Genomic DNA, 14,229 nt, shown 5'->3' on the forward strand with positions numbered 1-14,229 from the left:
CGAATCAGATTCATAATTCAAATCTAATTCGTTTATATTCGGATTCAAATAGAAGCTTTATCCATCGGATTAATATCAGGTTCTACTCGAATTCGGATCGCAACAGTCAACACTCAACAGGATATTTAATTTTTGGTTAAATTTATTAGACCTCCATGAAGCTTAGGATCGTTGCTGAATGAACATCTTAACATAGTTGTAAGTAGACACTCTTTATTAGAATCCTCTAATAAGAGGCAAGAAAATGTCCAAAATATTCCTATAATTACTTTTGATCAAAATGTTTATTTTTCAAATATTTTTTCTTCATATCAATATTTACCCTAAACACTTAGAATCTCTTTTTTTAAAATTGGCTTATTTCCCAAATTTGCCCTTCATATCAATTGCTCAAAAGTAAAATTACAACTTTAAACTAGACCTGGCAATTAGGTTAGGTGGGTCGAGTTCGGGTTGGGTCAAGACACTTCTTGTTGATTTCGGGTTAGGTTGAATTTCAGGTTGCAACTGACAAATGCTATACCCTAACCCAAAATGTTTGGGTTAAGGTTGACCCACAAGTCAATTTGGGTCATCCAAAAAAAATAACTGAAATTTTAAAAAATAAAGAAAAATATAAGAAAAATGCCGACATTAAAGGATAAATTTCCAAAAATATAATAAAAAACTTGAGCATTTAATAATTCAAAGAGTAAACACTAAATAGTAAAGATTAAAGAGTGAAATTTTCTAAGAATACATAAATAGTCCCAATTAGACCTAACCCATGACCCAACCCAACCCAACCCAGTTTTTTCCAGGTTGGATTGGGTTGGGTCATTCTAAAATTCAGGTAGCTAAATATGAGATCCTTACTCTATTTTTTTTCGGGTTAGGTTCGGCCAACTTGTTTGTTAGGTCTACTTTAAACTCCCTTTTTTATTGTTCATAAAGTTTATATTGTTTTTCTATAAAAACCAACCTTAATAGCAATTGCATGGGTATTTTGGACATTTCCGTGCCTCTTGTTAGAGGAATCTAACTAACAAAGGGGGTCTACTTGCAATTGTGACAAAAAGTTCAAGGGAGGAGATTGCAATTAGCAAACTTTATGGGAGAATTCAGCAATGGTTAGAAACTTCAAGGGAGGTTTTAGTAATTTATCCTTAATTTTTTAGGGTAAATTACAAGGACCCCTTGTACAATGAGGTTAGTAACAAAGACTCCTCCTACTTCAATTTGTGACAAAAACCCCCTAAACTTCATCTGTTTCAAAAAGACATCCCTCCGTTAGCATTCCCTCAGTTAAATTTGAAAATGATTCTCATTTTGCTATTTCAAGATTTATAAATCCCAAAGGCCAATGTTATGTTACTCATACATGTTTAAACATTATAGGGTACGAAAAGACAAAAAGGGGAAGAAAAACTCAAGGGGAAACTTTCTTTACCATGATTGAAAGGTGAAGGTTGGTGTGTGTGTGTGTATATGTGTGTATCAACACCTGATTTTTACTCGATCCACCGCCTAAACCTCCAATTTACCCCAAATACTCGACCAAGCCCTTCCAATCTCTCCAAAAACGCCAAAAAAAAAACCAAAGAATCTAAATTTTGCCCCGAGAACATCTCGAATCCACCATTAAATCTGCTTGATACCAATTCAATGGCCCTGATCAACACCCACCTACACTTTTACCCTTAGATCAAACATTACCACCAAAGCCCAGATACCCTAAAATACCCACCTGTAAAATTTCAAGCCAAAAGATCTTTGTTTTCCCCAAAATCACACTAAGATTTCATTTCAAAGCCCCAGATTAAAAGAACCACTACCTTTTTAGATCTATCCGATCCAAGCCCAATTGGGCCAATCTAACCCTATAATCAACTTGGAATTCTCAAAAACCTATCCAATAAAATTTCAGCCCAAAATACCCTTATTTGACCCTTAATCGCCTAAAGATTCAATTTTAAGGCTTCATATTGATTGAATCAAGCCCTTTTCCAAACCTGTTAGATCTAAGACCATTTGACCAAATCTGACCCACCAATCAACTCAGAACGTCCAAAAATCCCACCCTACCAAATTTCAACCAACAATACCCTAATTTACCCTCTCATATAAAAATATTCCATTTTGGTCAATCTTACTGGCCCGCACACACAAAAACCCTCTTTGTGGTTAGATCCATCTCATCCCTCTGATCTCTGACCCAAAAATCCTAGCCATCCATCAAAGAAACCCCTGTTTGACCCCCTAGACTCAGTTTTACCCAAGTTTTCCAAAATTACCCAAAAATAGCACAAAAATTATGAAAATGCCCCCTGGTGCCCAATATAAGGTGGTGCTCGGTCCTGTGATCATCTCATGGATGGCCCATTTCAATCCACATGGCCATGGTATTTGGTTGGTTGTGGACGGGCCAAAATCTTGACCACACATATATCTTGTGGGTGTGGCCAGTCCACAACATTTTTACACTCTATTTTGATATAATACATAGTTTTTCTATTATGCAAGTTGGTGGTTGCATTAAGCATGATGGTTTGTGAAAGTTTTGGCCAAATAGGATAGATGCACTTGGATCTAGAAATGTGCTACGCTTACACCCTCGAAACCTTGGAAGAGAGATCCTAAACTTGCTAGCTGTTCTGTTGCCAAATGGATTGTAATAATATATATATATATATGAAGAAAGAGGAAAGAGGGAATTGGGGTAAAGACTAATGTCAAGGATATATAATGGGTGTTTCTTTAGAATATTGAATTAGGAGTAAATAACCAGCTAGTGGAACAAGTTAATCCAATAAAAAAAGAGAGAAAAGATAAAAAAAAAATAGTGAATGAAATGAGTGAATAAAGAAAACATTGGACAAAGGTGAAATAGGTAAACTAATTTACTAGGCTCAGATATATTTTGGTGACATAAGGAGAATAAGTTATAAAAAATAGTAGTAAAAACAAAATTGAATAAATGAATAAAATAATATAATATAAAAAAGAGAAATGTGAAAGATTTTAAATAATAATAATAATAATAATAATAATAATAATAATAATAATAATAAAATTAAAAATATCAAAAAATAAAAATATATATCTATATATATAAAAGAAGATAAAAATATGTATATATATAAATAAAATAAACATATAAGAAGATAATAAAATAAATGAAATTAGATTAGATTCTCTTATGATGCTATGTTCATGTTTGTTTTGCTTTATCGAATATTTGTTTATTTGTATTGGACTATTTGTGATTGTTTGCTTAAGCTGCCATGTGGATCCCACTTGTTGGACCCTAAAGAGTGGAGCTTAACCCCTTCCCTCTCCCAATCAAGTCTTACCTACTTAGTCAGTGCCTCGGGCTACTAGAGTCATTATTAGATAAAAATGCTTTCTGACTAATCACCTTACTTTCATTTACTTGATGGGTGGTGACTCCATTTCTAGCCCAAGTGAGCTATTTTTCGATGACCATAGTGTGTTTCCTTCAATAAGACATTTAGAATCGGTGAGTCCATGTCTCCATTGGATAACGGTTTATTGATTTTCATTTGTTGAAATTAGATGCAGTTTGAATGCTATGAGTTTGAAGCCAAAATGATGTGAATTTATGCTTATTATTTTACAGACTTAGTTTGCATTATTTAATGGAAATTCTTAGTTTTCATTTGTTTTCAGTAGCATCCATGGTTGTAATGGTTCCAACTCCTCCAAAAAAAATGGAGAAAACTATTATCTACTAGAATAACAAACTAGTTTAACTAATTGTGGCATTAAGATCCCATCCGGGTGTAGTTTCTTATGGATGTAGGAATGAGTTATTCGTAGGTCTACTAGAACAAACAAATCATTTTAACTGAGTGTCAATCCAAAATAGGATTTTTTATATTTACCAAACTACCAAATTAGGCAATTTTTTATTAGTCAAATTAGTCTAATTAACTGACTCCAAACCAGTTTAACCCAAATCAAGCAAATGCTCTTTAGGACTCAAAGCCTCAATCACAACACAAAAGATCATATCGCATATTTTTAGTTCTTGTAAATTATTGTGTTTGAATAAACTTATCAAATTTATATGTGAAAATATTAATATTGTATTTGTTATCACTGTAAAAATGAGTGGGCAACCAACATTTACCCATTAGTCACTAAGTACTCTTAAATTTGAAACAAGGTTTTGTGATTGTGGAAAGAAGTGTGTTATCAGGGTGTTTCAAACACCACTCAATCCATAGAAGTTGTTCTACACTTGTCATCATAGAGTTGTAAATATTATGATAAGCTGAGTTGCTATATAATTGTCATGATGATTAATTATCCAAAAAAATTATTGTGTAGGAAAAATATCCGAATATCAAACCATGTGATTATTTCAAATGGATCATTCCAATTAATCACTTAGATGAAGTTATTTCACATGTGAACCATGAAAAAGCACAAGAATATTATTTTAGAAAAACTGAGAAGTTTTTACTTGAATTGGATAGTTGGGTAAAAACATTGGAGCATAGGAATTCTTATCAATAGTTTCTTCATGAAAGCCTAAAGACCATGCGCATCTTGGAAGCCATAATTATATTTGTCTGTTTTGTATTGTATTTGTTTTACAACTAAGTGGCAACATAAATAAATCAAAATCAGACCTTATATTTTGTGGGACTAAAGTTCTTATAGAAACTTTACTTTTTTTGTTAACATGACAGAACCTTAATCTTGTTGTGGATATTTTTCTTAAATGTTAGTGTTAATAGTATGGATACTATTAATGAATACATTAAAATATATATTCTTTTTGCATTTACTAATAGAAGTGACTTAACTCCAAGGTAGCTTCAATGTCTTGCATAGATCATCACATGCATATACTTCTTTCAAGAGAAATGAGAAAACATACGCAAAGTAACATTATCTCTTTTAAGGATTTCTTCCAAGAGATATGAAGAATCAGATTCATGGAAAACGTGTTTTAACTATCTATTGAGTGGAATAAATCTTGTACTATAATATTAATTATATGCAAGAGATAATTAAAGACTCCTTCCTTGTATCATCACATGCTAGGGCAATTATTTGAGACAACTGACAATTTTCATTAATACATAATGCCTTACCTAACCATTCCATTAAATGGTGTACTTGATAATAAAGGCAGGAAAGGTGGATGAAAGGCAAGAAAGGTCTTGGGGGTAGTGTATGCCACTACAATTCTCCATAGACAATCCCTAATATCCTTTCATTTGAATTAATTTTTGAATTTGCATACATGTGTCTAATACAATACCTATAATCAACTCAGCATTAAAGTCTGAAAACATTCCACTAACCCATACAAGAAAGTGGTCATTAAATTACTAGTTTGATACTAACTAATAAATGCAAACCAATATAAATTTACATAGATACAAGTTAATATACCTTTTGCTTGTTAGAGATGCAAGTCCAACCACATTTCTTTGAACTTCTAATGCATTCATTAGATAACTTCAAAAACCAAATCCAAGCATTTTTCACCACAATATCTATATTTGTAAATGCTATTGGAAAAACTCAATTATTCCCATCTAGTCCAACAACATGTAAAATTTACCCTAAATGGGGTTCTTTCAAATGACATCCATCAAACCCTATGATAAGGCAACAATCATCTTTAAATCCATTTTTTTTGCAGCTAAATAAACAAATTAAAAGTCTTTAAAACTCCCCTATACATCCTTCACCTATACAATCTTCATCGCACTTCTAGGATTCATCTATAAAATAGCTTCACAATAATACCTCAACTTATTGTACCGTTCAAGATGCACCCATTTGATAAACAACTACCCGCCTTTTTGCGCAATAAGTTCTAGACCTAGAAACTTTAATACTAAATTCCTAGAGAATTTTATTTTGTAAAGCACTAGTTTTCCAATCTAGATTATCTTTAAACTTGTCTTTGTATTTATTTGCTAATTATGTATATGGCATCTTTGTATTTATATATACACGCTCACAGGTATGCACATTTTTGAATGACTTGATCTGAGGGGATTCTCTACTTTGTAATCAAGATGCATACACATGCCAAGATGAACAGAAACATAGTGGGTAATAAAGTAGAGGACTAAAGTCCTTTAGGTGTAGGTGGGGATCCACCACCAAAACAATAAAATTATAGCAATTACAAGGTGGAGGATTAGAGAAAGAAATTAGTGGAAGAAAACAACATTCATAATCACATGTCCTTTTAAATCATTAACTTTCAAGTTTCACGAATAAAGCAATGTTAATAACCCAAAACTAACGTAAATAATTGTTAAAAATCAAAATTACATGTTTTTCTAACAATAATATATTACGTACATTGCTCTAGTTTGTTGCAGTATGGAGACATTTCTTGTCACCTTTGAACTTATCCTAGACCATGCCAAATACTGTGTTGGATTTATTATGGTGTTACGAATTTTAAGGTTTACCCAAGTTAGCTAAAAGTGTGTGGTCTATTCTTATAGTTGTCATTAGCATCATTTGGGCAGAAAAAAATAGAAAATTTTCAAAACAAATCAAAAGATGTAGACAAGCTTATCTCTATTTCATTTGGCAAGTTCTTATCTTTGATTGCAATTATAAAATGTCTCCAAACCCAAGTGTTTGAATCCCATCTAAGTTACGTTCTAGAAGCCTTTTAGAGCTGTAATGCTTATTGGGCTTAAAAAAGTGTTAAATAACACATCTGCAAACAATATTCTACTAACATAAAGCACAGTAAAAAAGTGTTAAATAACACATTTACAAACAATATTATATTAAGATAAAGCATAGTAAAAAAGTGTTAAATAACACTTTTACAAACAAAATTCCAATGAAACAAAGCACTCTAATGCTTATTGGGCTTTAAAAAGTATTAAATAACACATCTACAAACAATATTCTAATAAGATAAAGCACAATAAAAAAGTGTTAAATAACATTCTACAAACAAAATTCCAATGAAGTAAAGCATAATAAAAAGTTGTTAAATAACACCTAAAAACAATACACTGAACACAATGTTCCATGTAGAGAATATGATAGGGAGATAAATAAAAACTTGAACAAAAAATAGGAAAACATCAACTTGAATATGTTTATTGACAAAATGAAACCCTATAAACTTTGGCTTTCATTGAACAATTAATAAATAATTGAAATACATAATATTTTACACATTCTTGCAATGTTAGAGAATAGGCTAACTTCTTCTCCAATGACGATGACGGGCAAGCATTTCTTCTTCGGTAATGGTGGAGAAATATTCTTATTTCTACAACGACAACAAGACAAATCTTCTTCTCTGAAGATGGTGTAAATATGTGGTGAATATTATGGTTTTCCGTGTATATCCAATGCTTCACAATGTAATATTAGCAAGAACTCTAGCGGAAATCAGTTTTGGCAAAGACTAGTGTGATATTACTAGGGTTTAGGCTAAAATCTCAAAAATTTTTTAGCAATAGATAATTGGGGGCGGAATGACCATTTTGATCATTTTGTAAAATGCATTGCATGCCTCTTAACTTAACATAGGGTATTTTGGTAAAATAACACCTCCATTAGCCGAGTTAATGTGGAGGGGGCCTTTGTTTAACGGATAAAGTTTAGGGGGTCTTTCTAACAAATTAAAGTATAGGGGATCTTTGTCACTGACCCCACAATATGGGGTCATTGTAATTTGCCCTTTTTTAAAGGGTAAATTGCTAAAATCTCCCCTAAAAAGAGGCACGGAAATGTTTGAAATACCCATGCAATTACTTTTGACCAAAATGTTTATTTAATAAATTCTCTTAATATGAATCATTACCCTAAACCCTTCCAATCACTTTTTTGAAATTGATTTATTTTTCAAAATTTCTCCCTTCATATTAATCACTCAAATGCAAATCAACAACTTTAAATTCTCATTTTTTGTTGTTGTTCATAAAGTTTGTATTGCTTTTTCTATAGAGACCATCCTCAATAGTAACTGCATGGTTATTTTGGACATTTTCATGCCTCCTTTTAGAGGATTCTAATAGAGGGGGTTTACTTGTATCTGTCTTAGAAAGTTTAGAGGGAGGTGATTGCAATATTGAACTTTAGTGGAGGGTTTTACCAATTTACTCTTTTTAAAAGAGCAACAAGATATAGTATTAATAAAATAAAGTAAAAATTATCCAAATATTATATATTGTTAATAATAAATTAACAAGACTTTGGTATTTTTAATCAAACAAAATATATTAAAAATAATTTGTATGAAATTTGAACCAGTGGCTCTTTTAGAACTATTCAACTATGATGCTAGAAATACATGAAACCAGAAAAACTTATAACCAATCAACTGACATCATAAAAATGGCAACAAATTAGGTAGGTTCTCATCAAAATTCACTGGGGTTTTGATTAATCAAATCCTTTATGGTATCCTATCTTTCTAGCATCATACATTTTCCCATATTTAAATTTAATCAATTTGAGTTTAGATCACCCTTAATCCTTGTCAAAGTCAAATTCAAATTCAGATAAATGATTTCATTTATCCCATTCCCCAATGCCAACTAGTTGGGGCCAAAAATTAAAAACAAAGCTCAAGACAAAATTATCATTTTCAAGTTCCATCTCCCTTCTTCATTGCTCTTTTCAAATCATTTTAACGTTTTATACCAAAAAAGGGAAAAAAACATTTTAATGTGAAAGAGATCAAACTAAGAAAGAAACCTTACTACGTCCAACAATGTCTACCTACTTGTCCAATGTTCCCAATACATACTCTCTCTCTCTCTCTCTCTCTCTCTACAACACTTTCATCTTCATGAACGATGTCTAATGTTGTCAATGCTTAGGTTGCGTTTGGTTTGAAGGAAGATTTTGGAGGGATGGGAAAGGATGGGATGAGAAAGGGAACATGGATGGAAATTTTTGGCATTCCATTGTTCAGTTGTAAAAGAGAAAATATTGGGGAAATCAACTCTAATAACAATTATTAATTAATTAGGTAATTGGCAATATTTTTGTCATTTTATATTTTACTATTAACTATTAATATTTTATTAATTAATTATTAATTGAGAATTAATATTTTAATTTTCATTTAAAAGTTTTTTGATTAATATTTAATGTAAATTAATTAATAATTTTTATTCCGTATTAATAATGATTTAACATTATTTATTATTTATTTATTTCTAGTTAATCATTAATTAAATTAATAATAAAATAATTATTTATCATTCATGAATTACTTAGTTAACTAATTATTAACCATTTATGTTAGATATTAAATAATTATGAATTAATTAATTAATAATACTTTTTATTATTTAGTTTTTAATATTCATTATTTAAAAAAATAATAATTAGTTAATTGATTATGAAAATTAGTTCGTATTTTAATTTTTTATTTGTTTATATTTTATTATCAATGTTTTATTTTATTAATACATATGAATAAATTAATAATTTTAATACTAATTATTAATTAACTATTAAAACTCTTATGATTTTATTATTAATTAATTATTACTTATGTAATTATTAACATTAATTGATATTTTATTATTTTATTTTTTGTTATATTGATATTTTATTATATTATTTTTGTGACTTAATTAATAATTTTAATATTTTATTCTAAATTGTTAATTAATTATTAAATTACTTTTAATTGATTACCACTTTTAATAATTAATTACTTTAATTATTTTATTCATTTTTTATTGAAATAATTTAACTAATATGTTATTAAGTATTTAATAAATTATTAATAGGTTGTGAATCTAATATTAACTCTTCGAAATACTACAAGAAAGGTGCTTTTTTTGTGTGTGTTAAAGAAGATTCCCCCTAGACCCCCTCCATTCCCAACTGTTTTCCGTTGCAAAATGGTGGGATTCTGCATCCTTAAAATCAGGACCTATAATCCCACCTTTTTTCCGTTTCATCTCATTACATTCCAAACCCAAACATGGGAATGAAATCATATTCTAGATATTACATTTCCTCCCTTTTCGTCCCCCAAACCAAACAATGCTAATGAAGGTGGGAATATGTAACGTAAGAGGATAATAATAGGCTACGTGATTTGGGAAAGAAGTATCCATGAGGAACGCCTTTGGTCAAGGATTTGTCACCAAAGGACAAAGGCATCTATTGCTGCCTAGGATGAGCTGAGGGCAAAAATGTAAATCTACTTTTGAGCTGAGGGCGAGTCCGAGGTCCGCTGTGGCCAAGGGCCCGTAAGTCTGACCTGTGGAGGAGGAAAAACATCAGAGGCCCTGGGTGTTATTTCGGGGGGGGGGGGGGGAGACTTTGACGGTCAAGTTAGTAAGAGCACAGCAAAGAAGGCAGACGACACCTGAGTAGAGTAGCTCAGATGAAGTCGCCAGGAAGCTAGAGAGCTTGGAGTAGTGGGTGTCCAGATCCCCTACCTTAGGAGGGGCATCCCCCATTTATACTTGAGACACTTGGAGGTAGGTGTGCATGGAAAGCTAGGATGCAGCCCGACCTTGCTCGTGCAGCCATCTGAGGTCACTACATGCGACTGTGCCATTGGGCCTGCATCGCACGCCGACTCCTGCATAGCGCAATGCCCTTTATTGGATCCGCACTATACACCTCCCTCAACCACGTGTGGGCGTGCTACCAGTTTGCCACAAGCGCCTACATCATTTGGCCCCCCACTCTCAAGGCTGCGATGGAGGTTTGTGTGGTGACCTCGACTTCGGTCGAAGAGAGTATATTGTCCTTGCCGGGAGGAGCTAAGTGGCTTGTATTGGTGAGGACCTTGGCTTTGGCTTCATTGGTGAGGGTGGTCTTCAGGTGCGGAGGCATAGGCCTCGGCTTCAGAGGGCTTCCCTTGTCTTAGTGGCAGCCACTTTGCTGATTCCACCTCTTGAGAGAGTTGTGGAGGGCCAAAAAGTGCGAAGGCGTTGGCTTTGGCTTTACAGAGCTCGGTACCGTGTTTTGTACGAGTACAAGGTGCATGTGCCCCCCAGTCATGTGCTTCACATATGAGATGATGAGTCTGTGCATGGGTCAGGCCTCGGCCTCGGCCGGTTACTACTACATGAGGTACGGATGACAGATGGGCATGCCGTGGTCATGCACAAGACGAGTTTCAGTGTCATTTTGTCTTCCCGAGGTGATTGGCATGTGTCGGGCTTCGAATTGGATTGCCGAGGTGGTCATTCTGGGCCATTGGGTTAGAGATGATTTGAGCCATCTATTTTCCTTTAAAGACTTCACATCCATGTCTTACTCTGATTTTGGTCCTAAATGATACGAGTGTTCTGATGAGTTGGGTACTTTCTCGTTTTCCTTTCCCACCTCGATTAGCGATAGCGAAAGCTACACAAGTGAGTCTGAAGGCCTTGCTCTGAGGCCTGAGATTCATGTGCTGAGGGAGAGGACTACCGCTGAACGCCAAGGACTTACTGCTTGAGAAGGCCAAGTCGCTGAAGAAGACATCGGGCGAGGGCCAATCAAAGAAATAGGTGCCAAGGGGGGAGGCTCCAACCGAGGAGGTAAGGACGTAAGCATGCCAAGGGGGAGCCTGGTCAAAGGGACCGATAGGCATGCCATGACCCAAAAAGGGCGTGCAGGGTGTTCGCGGCACACTTACGGATAGCACGGCCGAGGTGAGTACTTGCTTTGTTACTTAGAGAATTTCTTTGTTCTTGTCTTTCTTCTGTTGTCGGTTGTGCTTCCATTGTAGGCTACTTGTCATGTCGTCGGCCTATGCGACAAGGTGGAGGCTTTTCTATCTCAACTGAAGACCTTCGAGGAGAAGAGGAAGCAACTCAAGGTACGAGTTGCTGAAGGGAAGAGCGGCCCGGGGTCAATTATTTTGGCCATGCATGAGGAACAAGAGCTAAGGAAGGCTCTTGAGACCGAAAAGGAGCTGGTAAGGACTTTGAAGGATGCATTGAAGGCGGTGGACGAAAAGCTGCAAGAGTCCAAGGTGATGAGGCTCCAAGCTGAGGAGGGGAGGTCTCTAGCCTAGGAGGGGTGCATGACTGGTGAGAAGAGGCCGTTGAGGCGTGGGAGGCGTCAGTGGATTGCAAGCATCTGAGGTTATGAAGCTCTAAGCCAAGGAGGCCGCCAAGGCATGGTAGGCGTTAGTGGACTATAGGCGTCTGAGGTAATGAGGCTCCAAGCCGAGGAGGGGATGTCTCTAGCCGAGGAGGGGCGTGCAGCTTCTGAGAGGCGGGCAGAGGAGGTTGTCGAGGCGTGGTAGGCGTTGGCGGACTGTAGGCGTCTGAGGTGATGTGGCTCCAAGCCAAGGAGGGGCGTATGACTACCGAGAGGTGAGCAGAGGAGGCCGTCGAGGCATGGTAGGCATCGATGGAGTGCGACCAGGCCCTAGTTGACTATGGGGCAACTACTTACTTGGAGGGCACTGAAGATATTGAGGCCCAAGTGCTTAATTTGATGCCTGAGTTTGATGTCAGCAAACTAAGGCTTTTTCTTGAGCCAGAGGCCAAAGTCGCTGCACCATCTGAGGAGGTACAACCACTCGAGGGTCAGCCCGTTGGGGAGCGGCCTGTGCCAGCCGAAGGGAATGCCAAGATCTGAAGACCATTATGAGTTGCTCTTTATTCTCTTTGTTTCTTTTTTTGTTCATAACTTTTGTAAGCCTCCCCTTTCGAGTCCAGGTTTTGTAAAGCCATACACAAGACATTTATGAAATTTAATTTTTGCATATCTTGTGCCTTTTTGTGCTTACATTCTTCTTTCTTTTTATGCGCGTAGGGGCCAATGCCCCCTTCTGAGAGGCCGCAAGTTGCAAAAATTCTTCGCTAACTAAGCCATTCTCTCAAGAGCTCAAGTGAGTCAGGTTGAGGCAGAGCTTCGCCATCGAGGTCATAGGACCCCTTTCCTTAGCGAGAAGTAAAGGAAGGCGAACACCTTAGCTCTCATGGCTTGTTCCTCATCCCTGTCAAGGTATTTAGGCTGAGGCTGAGCTTTGCCACCGAGGATACGGGGCCCCTTTCCTTAGTGAGAAGGAAAGGTAGGCGCACGCCTTAGCTCTCTTAGCTAAACATTCCTTAGGGACATAGCGCATGGACCCGCATGCAGCTGAGGCCTAGTGGGTGGTGCCCGACCGGTGTCACAGAGTGCACTTGTGTTAAGTAGAGGGCTGATGCTGACTCTTTAGCCTGGATAAAGACTCGCTCGCCCGAAGGGTCTTCCAAGGCCAGGGCCAATATCAAAGGCCACTTCATTAGCTACCACTGATGTCCCTTAGATCCTTTGCTAAAAAAGGCGAACAAGCGTGTAACCTTCAAAGGGTCATATGCCTTGGGTCGACGTCCAGTTCGGGTGTGTAACCTAGATAAAGGTTGTGGGTCACGACCAGCCATTCGACTGAGGGGGACCTAGCGACTAGGTGTATGACCTCCGAGGGTCGTGTGCCTTGGACCAACGCCAGTCTGAGCGTGTAACCTTGGTGAAGGTTGTATGCTATGGTTAGTTGCTCGATCAAGATGAGAATGTATACACTAAGGACTTGAGTCAAGGTGAGAGAAACTTGCTCGCTTCATTACAGAAAACTCGTTCACATGGTCGATCGTACATTGCGGAGCCATTAGAGTTCCTGGTGCGAGGCACAACTGAGAAAAATGCTGGAGAGCTGGGTGCTTCTCTTTTCTTCTGGGTTATATCCGAGGCTACACCCAAGCCCGAGCCCTTGATGATGATGTATATCGCTCCTGCCAGCTACTGTTGCTATGGGGGTGAGGTGACAATGTTGCTTTCAACATATTCTTTCAGATACATGCGACAAATGAGGGACTCGATCTCGTCTTGGAGCTCATAACAACCCTCAGTGTCATGGCCAATGCCGTGGTGGTACTTGTAGTATTTACTCGGGTTACCCCTCTTGGGGTTCTTCTTCATCTTCTTAGGCCACTTCATGTACTCCTGCTTCCCTACCTGCATGAGTATATGCACTCGAGTGTATTTGAGTGGTGTGTACTTGTCGTAGGAAGGGGCTGATGACTTCTTGTCAATATCTTTGTTGTTGTTGTTGTTGTTGCCGCGGTTGTCTCCATTCTTCCTCTTCTTCTCTGAGCCCCCATGGTTGTGGTCAGCCTCTCCTTGGTGTTTGCCGGCTGAGGCCTCCTCAGCGGTGATGTACTTCTGAGCCTTTCTAAAAAATTTCGCCTTGGTTTTGTGCAGTGTCTTGGTGACGGAGCACTTAATGGCCAACCCGAGTAGGAGGCCATGGATTGCTGCGTG

Source organism: Nelumbo lutea, chromosome 6 (assembly GCF_056320005.1).
Source record: "Nelumbo lutea isolate HS-2025 chromosome 6, American lotus-T2T, whole genome shotgun sequence".
Taxonomy (NCBI): domain Eukaryota; kingdom Viridiplantae; phylum Streptophyta; class Magnoliopsida; order Proteales; family Nelumbonaceae; genus Nelumbo; species Nelumbo lutea.